Here is a 23007-nt window from a genome sequence, read left to right on the forward strand (position 1 = left end):
TCCTCTATGCACATTCATTTCCATCATTGTCTTCACCAACAACCAGCGTTTTGCACACCGAGCAGGTGAGAAGCACACTCGGCTGATCACTGGGGACATAACTGATACAAAGTACAAAACTGTTCTCGTGGAAAAATGTCAAATTCATCAACAAATAAGAGTGATTTTTCTTCAACATACAGGATGTAACAAAACCTAACAAGAAGGTCATCATTCTCCCAGCTAAGAAAGATCCTTCAAATCTTAGCATCGATATGGCCAGGGTGGAATTTCTTCTGCAGTTCTTCTCATACGAGCCGAAGGAAAAATCAGGATACAGATGTAAACAGACCCAGATAAGAGCTGAAATTTTCTTCATTCCCCCTTAAGCCCAGACACAATCCTGGGGTCTCTAACAAGGTGATAGGAGGGAGAACCACTAACCCTGAAGATAGAATTCTGGCGCCACAGAACCCACAGGTGAAGATGATCTATATGGTAACAAAGCCAAAGGCAAACACTGCAGTATCTCAATCATTTAGGTATTTTGCTTATGCAGAGCCAACCAATAAATATTTAGAAATTGAGCTCAATGAGTACACTTCTTAGATTTCTTCCAAATATTTAGTCTCATACCTACCACATCCCACCAAACACCACTGGGAGTCCAAACTGTATTTGTAACCCTTCTCTCTTATCTCATCAATGGCTCTTAGCAGGTGTCCGGAAAAAAAAAAAAAAAAAAAGTATTTTTTACTGTTCTATGGTTTGCCTGTATAAAGAAACATGGATACATAAATCTGCTTTTTTTTCCCCCTCATCTCTGTACATTTGGGTTCACATTTATTTTTAAATGGGGATGAGAGGAAGCCTAAAAGGAAGGATGTGAGAAAACTATTAACCAAGCCAGCCTAATAATCAGTGATTAAGCTACAGTCAGAGAAGAATGACATCTTAATGCCTCCTACCCTCTTCCTCCTCTTCGTGCCTTTAATATTCCACTTCAGGCACTGAGAGGGAGGGCTATGCGGCTAGTGAATTCCAACCAGCACTAAGATAATTGCACCATTCACATCCCTCACCAGTCAGTCAGGGTCTGCTTATCCAGCCCCGTTTATTAATAGTTTTCCTATATTTACAGTGTTACAGAGGAGTGAAATGAGGCTTTCTCTCCGAAACAAGAAATGGGGCACCCTCAATAGAGACTAAGTGGAACAGAGGATGTATGCAGACCCATGGGCCACGTGCCCTATTTCACAGCCACACCTATTTCAAGAGTAACAGGGAATACATTCTCCCTAACTCTCCCCTTTTTTTAACTCTCCACACCAGGCCTCTGTCAGTGTTGCGCACTCAGGAACAGAGTAAAGCCTGCTCTTAATTCAACCGCTGGTTCCACCCTTGAATGCACTCTATCAACCAAATCCTCATATCCCAGCCACTTCTTTGCCCTCCAGCCCAGGGACCTTCTACTAGTCATGTAGCAGTTTAGTGATAGAGCCTCACTCTATAGACTAAAATGCCAGGATTACACAATGCTTAGAGCTAATAGGTGCCTTGTCGATCATCTAGCTCGATGATTCTCAAAAGGGGCTGCACATTAGAATCCCTTGGGGAACCTTTTTAAATGTTATCTGGGTCCCTCCCTGAGAGATTCTAATATAACTGTCTGGAGTAGTACCTGGGCATGGGCATCACTGGGTTTGTTTTGTTATTACTGGTTTGGTATTTATTTTTAAGCTGTGCAAGCTATTCTATTATTTAACTGGGGTTAAGGAGCACTGCGTTAGTCTATCTTCACTGTTACAGATATGAGAAAATGGAGGCCCAGCGTCAATGGTTTGCCCGTGGTTACAAAGTAAAGTAGTACAAGCAGAGCCAAACAGAAGCTTCTGACTCCCGAGGCCACACCACCTCCTCCGTTATCATTTAAGTATCTTGGATCCTAAGGGAATAACCTGGGCTCTGAAGATGTGGTGAGCCATTGCCCACCACTGGCTTGCTTAGGAACATGCATTCTGAGATGATTTGTGAGGCAGGGCAGGAGATGAGAAAACGATGAAACAAGATTTAATGGACATATGGCTGTAGACCGTGTGGCTAACTTTAGAACTTATTTTCACAGTTTTAAAATGGCAGTGGTAGGGGAGGTTAGGTATAACAAACTGCAAGGTGCCTGCAGGCATTAATACTATCATCCCTATGTCAGTCACACCACAGATATTCTCATGCACATTTAATGCATTTAATGCATTTAAGATTATGTCTGGCTACTGTATTGGGTGGTGCAGCTGTTAAGAGCTTGACAGCTAACCAAAAGGTCAGCAGTCTGAATCCACCAGCCGCTCCTTGGAAATTCTATGGGCCAGTTCTGCTCTGTCCTATAGGGTTGCTGTGAGTGAGAATTGACTTGACGGCAATGGGTTTGGATTGGTCCTTTTATTGTATCTCGGAGCTAAATCACTACACAAACATATCCATCTATACACAGGTACATTGCATGTGGGACCGTGTGGAGTGTGTGTATTTGTGTGCACACAGAATGCACTGATCCCTCATCCAAAGACATGAGCTACTGTGGTATCTGGATGAACAAGCTACAGGCTCTAGAAGATGGAAGGGTTGCTTCAAAATATCTGGACATATTTGCAGAGTACAATTAGCTGTGGGAGAAAGGATTAAAGATGTCACCTAAGCTTCTGTTTTCTCCCAAGCTTCTCTTCTTCCCTCCCTCAATAATGTAGTGCTGTTATCCAAGCACTGTTTTTAAGTCCCCCCTTTCGAAAAGAAAATCTGGTTTCCCAAGAAATTCTAACCAGCTGAAGTCCTGAGAGACTTTATATAAAGATTAATAGAAAAAAAAAAAATTTTTTTTTTAAGAAGTTTAAACTTAACATTTCTTCCTAAAAATAAATAAATAAAAGAAATTCACAGTAAGGCAATGAGAAAAAGCCAAGAGGATGGCAAATGTACACCCTGGTTTACCTTTTGTGTGTCAAATGAGTAGGCCAGAGTACATTAATCAAAACCTTAAACTATCCTACTCTAGGAAGCTCTCAACCATAGACTTTCCCTTCCCCATAAAGCTGGACTCCAAGGAGGGTCAAAACTAATAGCTTTTCTCTCCTTGTTCTGCCATTCCCCCAGTTCTGGCCTTGTTTCTCCTCTCTCTACTCCCCTTCCCTCTAGGCACAGCCTCATTGTTATGGCTCCCCCACTCCGCTGCTCAAGTCATCTCAGAATAATGCCAGTGGTGGGCACCTGCTCATCCAGATATCTTCACACCCAGAATGCCCACTTTATGCGTAATGGATCCTTAAAAAGCTTCCAGCCAAGCTTAGGTTCTTCTCATTAATGAACTGAATACAAACCACAACGTGAAGAGAAATGGTGAAACTGGAAGAAAAAAAGGGTAGTAGGAAGCGGAATAGAAAAAGATGCAAATAAAATTTGGAGAAACATCCATTTCAAACCCGTCTTCTCTGGCAACTTTGCTAAAGTTCATTTAAGTGGTGACTGAAGATGTCACTCCATCATCTCTACACCTGGGCATCCCCATGAGTAAAAACTTATAAGGCATCAGGCCAGACTCAAAGGGCTTTCAAAATGCACTCTGTGAATTCCCTGGGAATAACTAAGCCCCTCTTCTTCCATCACTCTCCTTCACCATTACAGACACAGCTGATGTCTGAACAGCATGGCAACTTTACCCCACTACTCTAGAAACACATGGGGCTAAGCTGGTCCTTCACTCTGAGTAGCTTGGCCTGGGCTACGATCCAGTTCTCTCACTGGACACAAACCAACTAACAGCTGTCCCTTTCTTTGTAATGGCCATCAACAAAATTAGTTGCAATCTAGTGGTCAAAGATGAAAACTGTATCATTTACTCATTCTAGAGGCAAGTCTAACAAACATGGCCAGGATTCATTAAGTGTAGGATCACTGAAGCAGAAATGGGGGTCTCTCGCTCTCCTTTCAAGAAGACTCTGACATTATTCTCCGGTCTTGTCACTCAGAGTTTTAAATACTTACTCAAGGAGCCAGCACATTCCTGTGCTGCTATTCTCCCCAAGTTAAGGAATGCAAGAAAGGACAGGAGACTTGCCCTTTTACACGAACTTGCCTTTCCATATGCCCTCCTCCTAGAAAACTCCTATTTATCTTTCCAGACATAATATGAACGTCAGCCCTTCCATGAAGCCCTCTTCACTCTCCCAGGCTTCTTTCCTTGACAGCTCTTACCTAAGTATACGCTTATCTCCTTACACGTCTGTCCCACCAGATCATCAACTACTGGAAGGCACAGACCAGAACCAATTCTCCACACATGAATAATTGAGGAGTAAAGCAAAGGACATAAAGTTAAGAGAACGATGAGAAAGAAAAAGAATTAAAAGACGTTAATAAAAAAAAAAAGATCAACTAAGAAATAAGAGGACACGCAATGGACAGAAAAAAGGAGACAGAAGAATCAGTTGTGAGAAGGAACAGAATGAGAGGGCATCGAGGAAGAAAAAGGAAGGGACAAAAGATGTCCATGGCTGGAAGAGTGAAAGGAGAAGAGAGGAGATGGGAAACTTACATACATGGCTTCCTTTCTGATTTTTCTTTAAGAACAAAGCAGACATGTTGGGAGTCGCAAAAAATAGAATATATCCAGAACTGCCAATGCTAACCATGCTATATATTAGGTGCAGGGAGGGTGGAGCTCCCTGACACATGGCGCAGCAACTCTGCATCACTTGGGATTTTGTTAGAAATGCAGGAGCTCAGGCCCAATCCCACACCTAGTAACTCAGAATCTGCACCTTACCAAGATGCCCAGAGGATACTGGCTGGAGACATTTGAAATGCACCTATAACCTCCAGACCTCACTTTACTCAACGGTATGGTACTCAAGTTCTGGTGCAAAGCAGCTGCACGACCTTAGGCAAATCATTTAATTTCTCTGGATCTCAGTTTCTTTGTCTGCAAAATGAGAAAGTCAGAGTAGATGCTTTCTAAAGTTTCACACAGCTCTGATAGTCCTGATCTCATCTAACAACAAAACTTCAAATCCTTCCCATGGTCACCAGAACAACAAATAGCATCATTGACTAGTAACGAATATTTCACTTCCTTTCTCATTTCCTCATTTAATATTTTTTGAGAATGTATGTGCCAGTCACTAGGCTAGTACAAATGATTCCAAGATGAATAAAACATCTCTCCCTGCCCTCAAGGAGCTCATAATCTCCTTGGCAAAACAGGGCATATGAAGAGAATAGGGAACAGTGTGCTAAGACACATGAACAAATGCTGGTGAAGCTCAGAGGGCAAAGTGACCAGCCTCGCTTGAGGCAGTCACGGAGGGCTTCAACAAGGGGACAGCCTATGAGCTAGGTTCCCTTCCCTGCCAACCTCAGTTGGAAGTTCTAATAAGTGAACAGACAAAAGAAAGGCTGTTGAAGTCCACCAAGGAAACAACCAGAGGTTCCCTGAAACCCTCTTCTCTAGGTTCACAAACCCCCAAAAGCTCATCCACATAATGGCTTTTGTGTAAAGGCAACAGACATACCATTAAAAGTCACAGGTGAACATCAAAAACCCACCTCCTCTTGAGTTATGTCTGTACTTACATCCTGCTGTTCTATCTTCTGCCTCCTTCTGAAACGTATCAATTCAACCACTAATCTACCCTCCCTGGAGACGTCTTCTTGTGGTTGCAAAGAGGGGATGCACTTTAATAAATGTGAACAATTCATTAGACCAGTAACTCTTTTGATCTATATTTATTTACAGAGATGGTACAGAGAATCTCCGATCATATGCACAGTCGCAGAGACTGAAAGTGCAATTTACTGAAAGGAGAAAATCTCCAGAATTCTTCAGAAGAGTGTAGGATGACACTGAGGAAAAGAAGAAACTTAAATTTTCCAACTCATCCATTCTTGACCCTGACAAGTTACAAGATGAGTTGTTGTGGCAATCCCAGTATTCATTATTAAGGAGAGAAAGCTCTCATTCGGAACAATGTTTTTCCAACCTTCAGAATGCTGAGTTCCACCCTGGCTTCTTTTCCTTCCCTGGCTTCTAGAGCTGATTTTTTGCTATGATTTCTTCACATACAATCTGTCTTTTCTCTTGCTTCTTTCTGTATTTCATAGTCAATACGTATTAACTAAATCCTTGCTTTAACTTGCTAGCAGTAGTGGACATATCACCTTTGTTATCAGATTCTTGAACCAGAAAATACTATTAAAAAAAAAAGAAAGAAAGAAAAAGAAAAAAACTGCACCCTGGGTTAACCACATTCATTGGAAACTAGAGAATGTTTTACAAGTTAATGTGACCAAAGGCTAGATCAGCTCAGTCCTATATCTTCCTGTCAACCACCACCCGGCTCACCAACCAATTTCCACCTATGTGTCCATCTCCCAGGTGCCCACTGCCCCTCCCTACACAAGGTTGGCTGCATGTACGTGAAGACCAAGGAAGATGGTCAAGGTCCTGAAGCCATCTTTCTGGAAGTAAAGCAAGAACACAAAATGTAGGTGCCTGCTGTTCATCCTTCCACCAGAGGAAGTCGCTCTTCTCACCCTAAAAGAGAAGCACTTGGTGTGCAAAAGTAGTGTCTACAGGAATTTTTTCTTCCCCCTCCTTTCCTGTCATTTTGTCTCTTTTCCTTTTCTCTCTGCCTGCATCCACCCATGCCAAAAATTACATACATACAGTGGCGAAGCAAGACTCTTCAGACAGCTTCCTAGAGATGGAACCAATGGGAGAAAAAAAGTAGACCATCTGGTGACACACCCTGATCCTCTCCTCACATGTTAACACCTACCTCTAAGCTGGCATATCATTCAGTGTTCTCAGATCCATCATACTTTGCTACACCTGAATCACAGAGATAGAAGACAAGCATGTTGTTCCACTTCCCTTGAAATCACCGACCTAATATCCTCAACCATGCTTTCCTAAGAAGTCTCTATCTCCTATTAATTTTTGTCTTTCTTAATTGTACATCATGGAGGCTCCTTGATTGAAATCAAATTTTCTCCTCTTCCCATCAGCAGCCACATTTCTTTTCCATATAACCCACGCTGTAAGGTGGGTGGCAGAAGGAGAGAAGACAAAACAGAACCCGGTCAGCTCTTTGTGCTCTAAGGGAAAAAAGAGGAAAGAACAATGGCCCCGAGACAGTCCAGAACACCACCGAGTCACAGGCTCACAGACACGGCTCTCAATGATGGGGAACACCTGCCTCCTCACTAGGGTCTCCAAATAGCTTCGGATGTGGAACAGGTACAGACCACCTGTAGCAAATCCTTGAATCCCAACAAGCCCTTTCCAGTTGGACTGCCTCTGCTTTCCGGTTATAGCTTTCCTACCCCCTCTTTCCTCCTCCTCCTCAACACCTTCTCCCTTGTATCTTCTCTTCCTTTGCCTAGTTTTAGGGGCAACTACTGACAGCCAGAAACCTGGCTCAATCTCGCTGGCATTCAAGGCTACTGAAGTGGCTGAGACCCTGTGAAAAGGCCACCTGTTAACCTCGTCACCAACAAACATTTCAAAGCACCTACTCGGTGTAGAGTACTGTCCTAGGCACCAGAGGTCCAAAAAAGACATGTGTCCTATCACAATACCCACCACTTCCTGCCAATCCGTATGCATGAAATCATCACACATGGAGCTGCTTTTATCACCCATACCCGTGTTCTATTTTGAAGTAAAATTAAGAGTTCATCCTCCCACTTGAAAGAGTAGAAGCAGATGGAGAACCAGCTCCAGTGTCTCTAAGGTGAACACACACCAGATAACCTCAGCTATTTGTAGAGACAGAACATGGTTCAAAGTGGGGTCCTACCCTCTCACTCTGATTACACAGTGGTTACAGATGAGCATATAAGCAATAAAAGCTCAAAGGAATGAAACATTGGGGGGGTGTTGGATTATATTCATCCTTTCTGGACAATAAAGAACTATCATCTACTGTAATTTTTAATGATATGGACCTTCCATTATTCCCCCATCCGCCACCCTTTAGTATTTTGGATTGTTTCAATGTATTGTAATAAAAAATGCCGTAAAAAAGATTTTTTGGGGGGGAGGGTACTTTTAGAAAGACTATTGACGCTAATGATTTTGCTGCCATTATTTCAAAGACCTTGATCTCAACCTGAATCCTTGCAGTTGGGCGCTGCAGGGTATGGGGATGTGTGGTCAGTGGGCCAAGGAGAGGAGCTGCCCGCTCACCGTCATGGCCCTCCAACCTCTGAACCATCTGATTTCCTCAGGAGTTACTTTGGATTGTATGAGTGACTAGCTGAAGAGTCATTAGCTAGGTCTTCCATTTCTGCTGCTATTTCTCTTTTCAAGTATTTTAAGATAATGCCTAAGCACATTTCACATGTTGTAAAGAAATGATGAGAGGGAAAAAAATGAAAGTATGAATTTCTATTTTGAGGGTACAAGACTAGCACATGCAAACGACACATCTCTTTGTTTAACACAAAGACTCACGTGTCGAATTCTGCACGCCTTCCACATGCACGGCATTTTAGAACTCTGCAAGATAGCCATTTTGCAAGAGTGTGGAAGTAACAGTTTGCTTGGAGGATGTGTGGGTATAAATAGATGTGTAGACAGAAGGAGAAATTTACAGCTCAAAAATAATAGCACACCAAAAAAAACACAAATTAAAAGCAGAATATTGACAGAATTTTTCTTTCCAAGCTTAAGATTTAAGTCCTCTTAACCTGCAGCCTCCTTTAATTCCAGGTGTTCTGAGATCTGCCCAATTCCCTACCTACACCTGCCCCTCTGCAATAGGCCTCCCGGGACCTCTGGGCCCGGTGTCAACCCTTTAGACAGCAAGTGGATTTCAGGGCAACAACCACAGTAATCCCGATCATTATTTTTATTTTTTAAAGGGCATAGAAAGGATGCTAAACCTAGGAAGATGGAGACAGGAGATAAAGACAGAGGCAGAGAGGTGGCAAGAGGAAAAGCTAGCCTTCAAAAAAATTTTTTTTTCTTTTTTTTTAAAGATTTCTAAATTTCCATAAAAATCAGAGCTTTAGCTCTGGGTGAATCAAATGCTATTTAACTGGAAAATCACACAGGTCTCCCAGTCCTGTCTGCATAACATACATTCCCTATGCCAACCAACATCTTCCACCCCTACATACACCCACCCCTCCAGCCCCCACAAAAAACCAAAACCTGTTTGATGAGCAAAGGAAAAGAAATAACATGGGAGATCCCCCCCTTTGTAATAAGGCTTCTCCCAAAACAGCATAATTTTAATATCTTGTTTCCTTTTATTCAAAAAAGATACACTTGAGGGACTTGAGAGATAAACAAGGAATCCCTACCCCAGGTAAGGAAAAATTAAAATAGAATTTGCCCTACCTTGGTTTGTAGAAGCCAAACCTCTAGCCGGACAGATTAAGGGAGTGAGCATGTTGGGAATGTCCAGTCTCCTCTTCTCGCTTGCATATCCACATAAGAAAGACGAAGGATAAATGAAAGGAAGATCATTTAAAATCCAATTTAGCGTGAATTTTGTTTTAATCTTGTGTCTTGAAGAGATGCAAATTCAAAGAAAAAAGATGTAATTCAAAGGTAATTCGGGGTAGGAAAGCAGCTCACAATGCAGAATCCAGAGTAATTATTCCGTATGCATGTGAGGTTAGTGGCTGGAAGATTTTTTTTTTTTTTTAATGATTCTTCTGGCAATTATGGTTTTTGATTTTTGGAGCTTCAGTGGAGGCGGTTCTGTGTAGAGAAGCTGGGGGCCGGCTCTGTCCCTCCGCGGAGCATGGTCATTCCCAAAGCGTCCCTTTCCTAAGGGGGAAAAGAGGCATCATGGTTTGATTGGAGTGTCCCCCCGAGGGTGAGAAAAATGCATTCCGAAAAAGATATCAATTCGTTTTAAGGAAACGGGGGAGGAAACCCCGCATTTCCCACAGTGTGCACACGAGAAGAATTGAAAACAGCTGGCACCGGTCTAGAATTCAGAAAAGGTCTGGCTATACCATTCCTGGGACAGGCATGGATAGAGAGGTGGAAAAGCCAACCTGAATGGAAGAGGAGAGAAGGAGGGCGGGAGCGAAGGAGGGAAGGTGGGAAGGAAGGTGGAAGGGAGGGAGAAGAGGCACCATATAGCAACACACACTCACACACACGCAGAAACACAATCCCCACTTAACTCGCCAGCAAGCGCGGCCCCCAGCCCCATCTGCAATGCTGCTGACATGTCTGTCTCGCTCTCCCCATCGCCTCCAGCAGCAGCGCCTCCTCCCACCCCGGGCTTGTGTTGAATGGTTTCTGATTGTGCACGGGCTGCACACTGGGCATTTCTTGGAAGGGGCACACTGACACGCGCTCACACGCACGCGCCCCCGCGCGCGCACTCACACTCACCCCCGCGCACACTCACCCCCGCGCACACTCACGCCGCCGCCGCGCTGATGTGCAGCGCATGGGGCTTCACCTGCAACGTGTCGATTGGACGGATGGTCGCAGCGCGTGGCTCTGGCCCCGGGCACCGCTGCCCAGCCTCTCTTCTAGGTGAGGGGATTAATCCCCCCCACCAAAAAAAGACCAGTGAGAGCTCTATCCCCGTCCCCCCAAAAAACCTCCCATTTAAAAAAAAAAAAAAAAAAAGCCACGTCCAAATTAGCAAGTGTCTGGTTCCGGTGGATTTAAGGGTTTTGGCTGATACCAGGTTGGTTAACCGTTCCACTGCTTCGGCCCTTTATCTTCCCTGGCACCCCAAGCCCCAGAATTGAGACGAGGGACTCCAAAGCGAATATTTACGTACCGGCTCTGAGCGCCTCAGCGATTCCAGAGTCTCCGGGGAGGGGCGGCCAGTGACGGGGTATTGAGGGTTTTCCTTTCCTGCAAAGCAGTATTAACAATCCTTCTCGAGGGGTTTGAAGTTCACGACTCTTCTTTGCAAAGCAAAAGGAAATGCATTCGGACGCCAGCACTACTGGACCGTGGTGATCGAGAATCACCCTGATGAGCGAAGCCCCGAGATTTCCTAGAGGTGAAGAAGCCGAAGGAAGTGGAATTTGAAAGGGGGTGGGGGACCTTCCTTTTTCAAAAAAAAAAAAAAAAACGGGGGGGTGTTGGGGGGAGAGGTGGAGAAGCAAGAGCCCAGATTTCCAGTTGGTGTTGATCGGAGCCGGGGGAGGGGAAGCGGGCGGGGGAAGGCTGTGCAAGTCAACGCTCAGCAGCGGGAGAGGAAGAGGAGGAGGGGGCGAGTAAGAAAAATGGGTGTTAATCACCGGGGACCGGGGTTGGTGCGGGGAGAGCACAGGTTGCCTGGTCAGGATTTGGGTCTCACACTCGAAAACCTGCCATACACACACACCTACCTCTCACGCACTGGCTGTGGTGAGAGGAGAAACCCACGAAGCTAGGAAAGATGTTGCTGCTCCCAGGGTGTGAGTGTGCGCGCGTGTCCCCTTTCTCCACACCCCCAACCCCACCCCACCCCATCCCCAAAGCCCTTCACCCCCTCACTCCTATTGCTAAGACTGCTGGAGGCAGCTTCTCACGTCATGTGCTGGGGGTAGTGGGGTAGGAAGGGGGGAAAAAGCTTAACTCGAGTCCGTAGCGCCTCCTCCTGGCCGCAATGGGGAATAGCAATGAGGAAGGGCCGGGGGTGGGGGGGTGGGGGAAGCGAGGTAATGCCCCGGTGGGCGGCCGCGCTTGGCTGCGGAAAGCCTCTCGAAGGCCGAGCTGCAGCTTGAAGTTGAAGGTCCCTTGCCTGAATTTCAATAAATCACCGTTTGTTTCATACGTAAATCCCAGGTGCTGGGCGCAGTTTAAGGCCAGGCTCTTGCCTTCAAGGAGCTTAAGATCTATTTTGAACACATGAGGCTGACGCGTAAAACAATAGGAAAACAAAGCAAGGCAAAGTGTCATTAAGGGCTAAAGCTTACACTACAGACTATATGTATGTTTTGCTGACTGCCAGTGAGGGTTTGAGGAGTTTGGGATTTTTTTTTTTCATTAAGATGGATCTTGCTATTTAAAATCCTTGAGGAGAGGAGGTGATGAGAGAGGTGAATAATCCATAAATGAAACTAGATTTCATAGCACTTACAAACTCACCCTCTTTTAAAAGGCAAACATCCTTTCATCCCTCTCCCGTTTAAACTTTTTATATTTTTATCACTACCTATAATATTATATATTTTTAATGTTAACATTATTGTGTATGCATCGTTTTTTATTCTCATCCATTGCCTTTTCAAAGATACAGAGTAGTCCAAAATAGCAACATTTTCATCTCAGTTATACCATGGGGTTCTCACACGTGATAGACTTTCTGGAGAAGCAGCCATACACACACACAGAAAACAGTGCTGTATGAAGTGGTCACATCTAGTAGGGTGCAGCTTTGGTCTATGTGGACTACGTCAGGTCAGTATTGCTGTCTTAGAGACAATATTCATAATACACCTCAACTAATTCTTTCATGTTTCCTGGTTTTTGTTTGACTTAATCTTTGTAAAACACACACATAAGCATTACACGGAAACACAAATACATGTGTCCACATGCAAATTAATTTTTCTCAGTAATAGCACTGCTATTTTTCTAAGGCAGTGGTAGGGATGATCCTCCACCCCTTTGGAAAACTGCAGAACCACCTCAAAGCTGCTGTGCCCCTTGGTCCACAAACCTATGTGCAGATTTCCAATTGTTGGTACATGGGTTCCAGGAGGAATGGAGGATGAAGAAAGCAGGGGGCATGTAGGGCTTTCCTGAAACAATCTTCTCTGAGTCCTCCAAGAATGCCATTACCTGCAGAATAAGACACAAGCTCACTCAAGGACCTTGATGGGTTGACCTTTAATCTGCTTTTCACCCTCCTAACCTGCCTCCCGTTTCTTATTCCCAATTGCCTGTATCAAAATTAGACTATACTTTTCTGCTTTCTTTCTTTTTCCTCCCTACTCCCAACCCAGTAATTCCATTCCAGTCTGTTTACTTTTGCAAGTGTAGATGAAGAATGAACCCTCGGATCCCCTCTACCTAGCTAAAGTCCACCCTGCCCTTCAGTTTCCCACTCAAATTCCACCTCCTCTGGGGATATTTTTCAGCCACAAGCCTGAATCGATTTCTGTAACAATATCAAGGATTTTAAAATGAGGTGTGGCACCTTAACCACCATTCCCCAACTCCTGCCCCTGAATATTGAAATGTGTAGAACAGTTTGCTTGGTCAGTTATCACAATTACTGGCTGATGCCACTGGGACAGATAATCCAGGGAACAGAGATATTAAACACACCTAATTGGATGGATGGATCCTGCATTGTGAAGAATTCAACCAAAAGGAAAAAAATCACCTGTATAAGCTATTTATGTTGAACTGTATTGAACAACTGGTACTCAACCACATGAAATTGCCAAAATTTGATCATTATTACCTATAACAAAAAAGGCAATTTCGTAAGGGTATACTTGTAGCTGTTGTTAGGTGCTGTCAAATCAATTCTGACTCATAGTGACCCTATGTACAACAGAACAAAACACTGCCCTGTCCTGTGCCATCCTCACAGTGCTTGGGCCCATTGTTGTAGCCACTGTGTCAGTGCATCTCATTGAGGGTCTTGCTCTTTCGTTGACCCTCTACCAAGCATGATGTCCTTCTCCAGGAACTGGTCCCTCCTGACAACATGTTCAAAGTATGTGAGACATAGTCTTGCCATGCTTGCTTCTAAGGAGCATTCTGGCTGTACTTCTTCCAAGACAGATTTATCTGCCCTTCTGGCAGTCCATGGTGTATTCAATATTCTTTGCCAATGCCACAATTCAAAGGCATCAATTTTTCTTCAGTCTTCCTTATTCATTGTCCAGCGTTCAATGCATATGAGGCGATTGAAAATACCATGGCTTGGGTCAGGAGCACCTTAGTCCTCAAAGTGACATCTTTGCTTTTTAACACTTTAAAGGGGTCTTTTGCAGCAGGTTTTCCCAATACAATGCAGCATTTGATTTCTTCACTGCTGCTTTGTTGGGTGTTGCTTTTGGATCCGAATTAAAAAAAGTTCTTGACAACTTCAGTCTTTACTCCCTTTATCATGATGTTGCTTATTGACTCAGTTGTGAGGATTTTTGTTTTATGTTGAGGTGTAATCCACACTGAAGGCTATAGTCTTTGATCTTCATCAGTAAATGCCTCAAGTTCTCTTCATTTTCAGCAAGCAAGGTTGTGTCCTCTGCATATTGCAGATTGCTAATGAGTCTTTCTCTATTCTTGATACTGTGTTCTTCATATAGTCCAGCTTCTTGGATTATTTGCTCAGCATACAGATGTTTGAAAATTGTTTATTATTATGTATAATTCAGAAATCTTTCTTATGGGTCCAGAACTCGTTACTGGTAGTGCCTTGTACGTTTTTTAGGATTGTTGTCAAACTTGGGAAAACCTTTATCAAATTCCTTTCATATATAAGTTATAAAGTACTGATTTTAAATATCTCTTGAACTGACAACACTTATTAACCATTTGTAACATATTATAAGTTTTGTGTTGTTTTCATCAATGTCAGTATTTTGTGTCAAACCAGCAAGAAATTTATCTTTTACAATGTGTTCGTAGATTCACTCCTCTTCATTAATTGGATTATCAAATAATCCAGGGGCCTATTAATTCTTTCTATTCAAAACTTCTCTTTCCTTCTTATGAAAGAGATTTGAAAAAAATCTCTCTTGGTATGATTTGGAAAAAAGAAAAGTTGCAATTCACTCCTCAATGTCATGTTAATGTCTGTTCACGTCATCACTCATCTCTCTTGTTTCACATTCCACTAATTTTTATCTAAATTTTCTCTTGGTTCTTTAATAAATAAGTGTAGATAATAAAAGAAGGTACCCTTCAAACCTGTCCCACACAGCCATCTGTAATCCTCACTTGTCTCATTGAAATGTCCCCAAATGTCTTTCCAAATTGCAGTTAAAATGACATAATTTTTATTAACTTTTGAATAAACCGTTCTTGCATCTCGTTTGTGTTTGGGTTTTTCTTCCCAGCCCCTGAAAAAAATTTAGGACCTTAGGTCTTTAGACAAGGAGACAAAAGTTGTTTAACCACCCCTTTGAAAAAAGACTGCCCGAGTTAAATAATAAATAACATTATGGTAAGAACAAAATGGAGTTCTTTTAAAAGAGTAATGAAGGTAGAGCCAGGATCTTAGTGCAAACCCTGGTGGTGTACTGGTTAAGTGCTACGGCTGCTCAGCAAAACGTTGGCAGTTCAAATCCACCAGACGCTCCCTGGAAACTCTATGGGGCAGTTCTACTCTGTCATAGGGTCACTATGAGTCGGAATCAACTCAATGGCAATGGGTTTGGTTTTGGTTTTAATGTCGATATACTTATGTTGCAAGATTTGAACAGCTTTATAATGGGCAACCATCTTTAAAGAAAAATCTAAGTTGTCATGTGTGTTTAATTTACTCCATTTGTTAGACAAATTTGGAAAGAAAATTGTTACACAATACCAAGGTGGTGGACAACAATTTCAAATGGGGTAGAGGCACTTTTTACTCCAACTAGAATAAGGGAATGACCCACAGAGGCACAAGTTCCTGTGACACCTCTTTGGCACAAAGTGGGCAGGTGTTTTCCTGAAAGGCTTTCATTCGTTGAGACATCTGTCAGTGATTGAACCATATAGGGAAGTGACAGTCTAATGACACCCAGTCTCATAAATATATCTCACAGAACCCCGATTAAATTATTCCCAACTCAACTTCCTCTTAGCTTCATCTCAAAAATGCTCACTGGCACTCCAAGGACACCCACCATGAGGGGAAATGAGACAGACAGAAAATCGGAGTGGAAAGAAACAGGAATCTTAAATGACTGCAATTAAAATATGTCACTTTGGCAATTTTACTAAAACATTTGAACACATTATTAGGGCCTCTTCCATGGCTTGAGAATGGTACCCAAGTGAGGGACTGTGAATGTGAAGTCAATCTGCCTCCGCTCATTACCTAATGTAAAATATGCTCCCCGGCTTCTAGAGAAAATATTCGAATGTTTTTTATCTTTGAGAAAATAATTCATTAAAGGCTTAGTTGACAACATGCATATTAATGTCTTCTGCTGAACTCAATCCATCTTCTTTTGCTTGAAATTCCTGGAGTGTACAGGAAACATAGGCAGAGCATTCAATTTTAATAACTCTCACAAGCATACTAAGATCCTGACTCTACCTTCATTACTCTTTTAAAAGAATCTCTATTTTGTTCTTATCATAATGTTATTAATTATTCAACTCGGGCAGTCTTTTTTCAAAGGGGTAGTTAAACAACCTTCATCCCCTTGTCTAAAGACCTGTCTGTCCTCCAACAATGAAAAAATTATTAATTACCCAGTGAATTTTATTGAGCCTGTTGTGTACATTATAACAATACACTTCTAGACATTTACATCGTATACTCAGGGTAACATTGTTTAATCTCTAAATGTGCCCTTTTTCTTTTCAAACTTATACAATGAGGGCAGAATGGAGGAAAGAAAGGAGGGAGCAATATAGAAGATTGTTTGAGAGAGAATGATTAATTCTAGAAAATAGGAGTTTTTATAGGATGTGGTGCGAGAGCAAGTGTTTCCTGGAACAGAGGAAGAGAAGAGTTTGCATGGTGTTATTTCTACCATCCTTCAACTCCTGCAAGGACGCACCCCGAATGGAAATAACCCCCTATTAAGCACAGTTGGGAAACCCTGGTGGCGTAGTGGTTAAGTGCTACAGCTGCTAACCAAGAGGTCGGCAGTTCAAATCCCCCAGGTGCTCCTTGGAAACTCTGTGGGGCAGTTCTACTCTGTCCTGTAGGGCTGCTATGAGTCAGAATCGACTCAACAACAGCTAGGGTTGGCAGTGCCTTATTGTTTTGTGTGTGTGTGTGTGTGTGTGTGTGTGTGTTTCCTTGTCTAACAGAGCAAAGGTACAACACTGTATCTCACCACCTGTTTAAGTGTGTGTGCCTGTGTGTGTGTGTTTTAAGAAATCCTTTAGAATCTTGATTTTAGCTATCAGAATAGGCTGTTCTTTTCTTCTTCCCTATACACTAGTCTTACTATTATGTAGGGAAGACACAGTCTTCTGGTGTTTGACTCTCAGACTGCTTAAGTTCCTTTAGAAACATCCTCTAATTAATTTTACTACAGACAATATGGATGAGAGACTCTGTCTCTATCTGAAGGCATTTTTGAAGCATCTTATTACCAGAGGCAGATAATGATACAAATGATAAAGCAAAACGGGGATAAATTTTACTTCTTTTGGTAGTGTAATGGTTAAGTGCTATGGCTGCTAGCCAAAGGGTTGGCAGTTCAAATCCACCAGGCACTCCTTGGAAACCCTATGGGGCAGTTCTACTGCATCCTATAGGGTCGCTATGAGTCGGAATCGACTCTATGGCACTGGGTTTGGTTTTGGTTTTGGTTTTCTTTTGCTAGCTCCCTTCTCCCTCTTTACTCCAGGCCTTTCTCTGAATTAGAAAAATCAACAACAACAAACAAAAAAAGGTTTTTCTTTGTGAGCCAAGGGTCAGTGCTCCCAATATCCCTTTCTCACTTCAATATCTGTCTCCATCCATGTGGATTTTACTTCAGGAACAGGTGCCATCATCATCCTCCAGGGAGATACCACCCCTTTTTTTATAACCCCTTCTCAGAGTCCTTTCATCTTCTGGAATAGCTTTTATAGATAGCGACTTCCAACCACTTCTGGAAATATATATGGCCCCTTTACTCCCGTCACCCTGACACCCTTCCTCACTGACAGGCAAGAGATCTTACTGGAGCCCATTTAAAGGAAATAGGGACAAGGCAGCTTAGGACTCTCTGGCCAGAGATGAGGGAAAGGAAGTACCCACGGTAAGACCTGGGCAGGATGTTGAAAGAACATGGAGTGCAGGGGGTGTATCTCTCATGAGTGGGGATGGCGGTACCACAAAATGAACGTGAAATTATGTGAATAAAACTGAGTTTCATTAGTGTACATGCATGCAAACATACACACACACACACACACACACGCAGAGCTTTGAGAGGATTCTGATAAGGTCATTTGAGGGAGGTATTCCTCACGTGTCCCATACCAGTTGTCATGGAGTCGATTTTGACTTACGGTGACCCCATGTGTTTCAGAGTAGGACTATTCCATAGGGTTTTCATGGTTGTGACCTGTCAGAAGCAGACCACCATTTCTTCCAAGGGGTCTCTGGGTAGGTTCGAACTGCCAACCTTTCAGTTAGTAGCCCAGTGCTTAACTGTGCCACCCAGGGACTCCTCGAGTGTCCCTAACGTCCATAATTAACCCAGCCCTGATGACGGTGCAGTGGTTAAGTGCTTGGCTGCTAACCGAAAGTTGGCGGTTTGAACTCACCAGCCGTTCCAAGGGAGAAAGATGTGGCAATCTGCTTCCATAAGGATTTACAACCTTGAACACCCTGTGGGGCAGTTCTACTCTGTCCTATAGCATCATTATGAGTCGGAATTGACTCCCCAGCAATAGGTGGGTGGTGGTTGGACCCGGACAGGCATATAGTGTAAGCTCCGTAAGGGCAGGGGCCTGGTCTATTTTGTTCACTGCTATATCCCCAACTCGTGAATGAACACATGAATGAATGACTCGTAAGAGGACCTAAGGAATGAGGTCAGCAAATATTTAAAGGAGGATTTCCTATGCCTCTACAATAGCTGCATTACGATGACACTTGCTTGAACTTCTCACCAGGCTTCTCACTAATGGGATTTGGTTCAAATTCTTTGATGTGCCGGCTCCTTCACAGTCTGGCCCCAACTTATGTCTCCTTTCAACCACTTTATAACATTCTGTCATCTTTTTAATTTTAGATTTATTTTATTCTTTTTTTTTAATTGAACTTTAGATGAAGGTTTATAGAACAAACTAGTTTCTCATCAAAGAGTATATACATTGTTGTATGACATTGGTTAACAACCCCACAACATGCCAACACTCTCCCTTCTCAACCCTGGGTTTCCTATTACCAGCTTTCCTATTCCCTCCTGGCTTCCAGTCCCTGCCCCAGGGCTGGTGCACCCCTTTAGGCTTGTTTTTTTTTTTTCCCCCCCCCATGGGCCTGTTCAATCTTTGGAAACCCTGGTGGCATAGTGGTTAAGTGCTACGGCTGCTAACCTAAAGGTCGGCAGCTCAAATCCTCCAGGCACTCCTTGGAAACTCTATGGGGCATTTCTACTCTGTCCTACAGGGTCGCTATCAGTCAGAATCGACTCCATGATAATGGGTTTGGTCTGGTTGGCTCAATCTTTGGCTGAAGGGTGAACCTCAGGAGTGGCCTCATTACTGAGCTGAAAGGGTGTCTGGGAACCATACTTCCAGGGTTTCTCCAGGCTCTGTCAGGCCAGCAAGTCTGGTTTTTCTTTTTGAGTTAGAATTTTGTTCTGCATTTTTCTCCAGCTCTGTCTGGGACCCTCTATTGTGATCCCTGTCAGAGCAGTCAGTAGTGGTAGCTGTGCACCATCTAGTTGTACTGGACTCAGTCTGGCGGAGGCTGTGGTAGATGTGGTCCATTAGTCTCCTGGACTAATCTTTCCCTTGAGTCTTTCGTTTTCTTCATTCTTCTTTGCAGTGGAGTATCCTAGATGGCCACTCACAGGCTTTTAAGACCCCAGACACTACTTACCAAACTAGAATGTAGAACATCTTCTTTATAAACTCTTTATGCCCATTGAGCTAGCTGTTCCCTGAGACCATGGTCCCCACAGCCCTCAGCTCAGCAATTTTGTCCCTCAGGGAGTTTGGGTGTATCTATGGAGCTACCACGGCCTTGCCTTGTACAGGTTATGCTGGCTTCCCCAATATTGTATACTGTCTCACCCTTCACCAAAGTTACTGCTTATCTATTGTCTATTGTTTTTCCATTCCCCCCACCCTCTGCCTCGTAACCATCAAAGATTGTTTCTTTTTGTATGTAAACTTTTTCTTGAGTTTTTACAGTAGTGGTCTCAATATTTGTCCTTCTGCGATTGACTTATTTCACTCAGCATAATGTCCTCCAGATGCATCCATGCTATGAGATGCTTCACAGATTCACTGTTGTTCTTTAGTGTGGTGTAATATTTTTTAAATACTCCGTTGTATGTATGTACCACCATTTATTTATCCATTCATCTGTTGATGGGCATCTAGGTTGTTTCCATCTTTTTGCTATTGTGAATAATGCTGCAATGAACACAGGTGTATATATATCTATTCATGTTACGACTCTTATTTCTCTAGGATATACTCCTAGCAGTGGGATTGCTGGATCATATGGTATTTCTATTTCCAGCTTTCTAAGGAAGTGCCATATCGTTTTACAAAGTGGTTGTATCATTTTACATTCCCACCAGCAAGCAGTACATAAAAGTTCCAATCTCCCCACAGCCTCTCCAACATTTGGTATTTTCTGTTTTATTGATTCTTGCCAGTAACGCCAGGGTGAGATGGTATCTCATTGTGGTTTTGATTTGCATTTCTCTAATGGCTAGAGATCGTGAGCATTTCCGCAAGTGTCTGTTGGCCGCTTGAATGTCTTCTTTGGTGAAGTGTCTGTTCATTTCCTTTGCCCAATTTTTTAACTAGATTATTAGTCTTTTTGTTGTAGAGGTGTTAGATTTTCTGGTAGGTTTTAGAGATTAGAACTTTATCTGATTTATAATAGCCAAAAAAAATTTCCCAGTCTATAGGTTCTCTTTTTAGTCTTTTGGTGAAGTCTTTTGATGAGCATAAGTGTTTAATTTTTAAAGAAGATCCCAGTTATCTAGCTTATCTTTTGGAGCTTGAGATTTATTTTATTCTTAAATTTAGATTTTAGTTTTATCAAAATTATGTAAGCAAAGAATTTAAAATAATCAAATAGTCCAACAGCAGTCCTCTGACCTCCACCCCGTCACCATTTCTTACCCCCTAACGGCAACCATTTTCAGCAATTTTAATGGAGTCTTTGGATATTTACTTTCACAACTCAAAATGGGATACTTACATTGCTACCTTTTTTTTAGATTGCAACTTACGTAAAAGTTTACAGCTCAAGTTAATTTCTCATACGAAAATTTATACACATATTGTTATCTGACACTAGTTGCAATCCCCGTAATGTGACAGCATACTCCCCCATTCCACCCCGGGTTTCCTGAGTTCCTCCATTGCTAATTTTTTTGCTTTGTAATTTTTTTGTGTGTGGTAAAAATACATATAACAAAGCATTTCCCTATTCAACAATTTTTTGTGCGTGTGCTTTCAGTTAAAGTTTACAGTTCAAGTCAGTTTCTCATACAAAAACTTATACACACATTGTTATGTGACCCTAGTTGCTCTCCCTACTATGTGACAGCACACTTCTCTCTACCCTGTATTTCCTGTGTCCATTCATCCATCTCCTGTCCCTCTCTGCCTTCTCGTCTTGCCTCCAGACAGGAGCTGCCCACATAGTCTCATGTGTCTCCCTGAGCTAAGAAGCACACTCCTCACCAGTATCATTTTATGTCTTATAGTCCAGCCTCATCTTTGTCTTGAGAGTTGGCTTCAGGAATGGTTCTAGTTTGGGGCTAACAGAGAGTCCGGGGGCCATGACCTCTGGGGTCCCTCCAATCTCAGTCAACCATTAAGTCTGGTCTTTTTAAGAGAATTTGGGGTCTGCATCCCACTTTTCTCCTGCTCCATCAGGGATTCTCTGATGTGTTTCCTGTCGGGGCAGTCGTTGGTGGTAGCTGGGCACCATCTAATTCTTCCAGTCTCAGGCTGATGGAGTCTCTGGTTTATGTGGCCCTTTCTGTCTCTTGGGCTCATGTTTTCCTTGTGTCATTGATGTTCTTCATTCTCCTTTGCTCCAGGTGGGTTGACACAAATCTTAGATGGCCATCTGCTAGCTTTTAAGATCCCAGATGCCACTCACCACAGTGAGATGCAGAACACTTTCTTAATATACACGTCGTTATGCCAATTGACCTAGACGTCCCCTGAAACCATGGTTCCCAGACCCCCGCACCTGCTACTCTGTCCCTTGAAGTGTTTGGTTGTATTCAAGAAACTTCTTAGCTTTTGGATTAGTCCACTTGTGCTGACTTCCTTAGTATTTTGTGTGTTGTCCTTCCCTTCACCTAAAATAATTCTTGTCTACTATCTAATACTCCCTCCCCACCCTGGTAACTGTGAAAGAATGTTTTCTTCTGTGTTTAAACTTTTCTTGAGTTCTATAATAGTGATCTCATATAGTATTTGTCATTTTGTGACTAATTTCACTCAGCATATTGCCTTCCAAATTCCTCCAAGTTATGAGATGTTTCACAGATTCATCATTGTTCTTAATCATTGCTTGGTATTCCATATGTGAATATGCCTTGTATCCTGATACTTTGGTGAAATCTCCTATTAGTTCCAGTAGTTTTCTTGTGGATTCTTCAGGGTTTTCTGTGTAAAAGAACATGTCTTACTTCTTTCTTACCAATTTGGATGCCCTTTTTTTTTTTTTTTTAGTTCTTTTTCTAGCCTAATTGTTCTGGCTAGGACCTCCAATACAATGCTGAATAAGAGTGGTGATAAAGGGCATCCTTGTCTGGTTTCCATTCTCAAGGGGAGAGCTTTCAGGCTTTCTCCATTTAGGATGATGTTGGCTGTTGGCTTTGTATAAATGCCCTTTATTATGTTGAGGAATTTCTCTTCTATTCCTATTTTGCTGAGAGTTTTATCATGAATGTGTGCTGAACTTTGTCAAAGGCCTTTTCTGCATCAATTGACAGGACCATGTGGTTCTTGTCTTTTGTTTTATTTATGCAGTGGATTACATTGATTGTTTTTCTAATTTTGAACCACCTGCATACCTGGTATGAATCCCACCTGGTCAAAGTGAATTATTTTTTGGATATGTTGTTGAATCTTATTAGCTAGAATTTTGATGAGGATTTTTGGTCTAAGTTCATGAGGGATATTGGTCTGTAACTTTCTTTTTATGTGGTATCTTTACCTGGTTTTTGTATCAG

The 23007-nt window shown here is 42.6% G+C and overlaps 1 protein-coding gene across 1 annotated transcript in view; it reads right to left on the bottom strand.

The window, feature by feature from the left end:
- The window catches only part of GRIN2B (glutamate ionotropic receptor NMDA type subunit 2B), a 484741-nt gene extending 475139 nt beyond the window's left edge, over positions 1 to 9602 (bottom strand). The window contains exon 1 of the mRNA XM_049882524.1: positions 9377 to 9602. The gene's annotated coding sequence lies outside the window, so the exon portion shown is untranslated. The remainder of the gene's footprint in view (positions 1 to 9376) is intronic.
- Between the last annotated feature and the right edge of the window lie 13405 nt (positions 9603 to 23007).

The sequence above is a fragment of the Elephas maximus genome, chromosome 4 (genome assembly GCF_024166365.1).
Source record: "Elephas maximus indicus isolate mEleMax1 chromosome 4, mEleMax1 primary haplotype, whole genome shotgun sequence".
NCBI lineage: Eukaryota > Metazoa > Chordata > Mammalia > Proboscidea > Elephantidae > Elephas > Elephas maximus.